This window comes from Gavia stellata, chromosome 7, assembly GCF_030936135.1.
Source record: "Gavia stellata isolate bGavSte3 chromosome 7, bGavSte3.hap2, whole genome shotgun sequence".
Lineage (NCBI taxonomy): Eukaryota > Metazoa > Chordata > Aves > Gaviiformes > Gaviidae > Gavia > Gavia stellata.
Window position 1 is genome coordinate 18776040 of NC_082600.1, and position 816 is coordinate 18776855.

Consider the following 816-nt stretch of genomic DNA (forward strand, 5'->3'; position numbering starts at 1 on the left):
ATTAATTTTATGATATTGCATTAAAAGGTTATCTATCCCCTGTAAGCCTTTTATAAGACAGGTCATCTCAAAAAAACCCCAAACCAACAAAAACCAAAACAAACCCCAAAACACCAACCCAAAAGCAACAACAACAAAAAATATCAAAAGCCCAAAATCACATTTGAAGGCACCACTCATTAGAGGTGACTCAGTAAATGACAAGCAGGGGGAAAATTAGAGGTTATGAGGTGATTCAAAATAGTTTCAGGTTGTCCATGCTTTTTTACACGTGGAGACAGGATACAGAAATACTTCAGGGTTCTTTCCAAAGTGTGTTAAAATATGCAAAATTATCTCCTGTCCATGGGAAAAGAACAAACTTTGGCAAAAACTAAACCAGTATCTCCAGGATGGAGAGAGTTCTGGGTAGCTCCACTCAGAGGAAAGGGGTTGTAGGGGGTGTGACTGAAACTACTTCTATGTAAAGAAGAGCCAGATAAAGCCAGGAGCATTAGCACTTTCAGCAGTCTGCTGAGTGAGTGAATGAGAGAAATCCCAGAGCACAGCTAGTGTCAAGATGGATGGGAAAAGGTAAAACTATGTGGAACTAGGCTTTACTGAATTAAGAAATTAAAGTTTGCACCTTGGGGGTTGTTGAAAGTTCAGTTATGTGCTGGTTTTGAGTTGCTTCTTGTTTCTTTCCAGCTATGCAGCTGGTTTTTTTTTAGCAGAAATCTAAAAATAAGAGAGCATGAAATTCTTGAGTGCCTGAATGTGTTGCAGGTGTTCCCCTGATGGGAGGAGGAAGGGTTGGCCACACAGGACAGCTTTTAG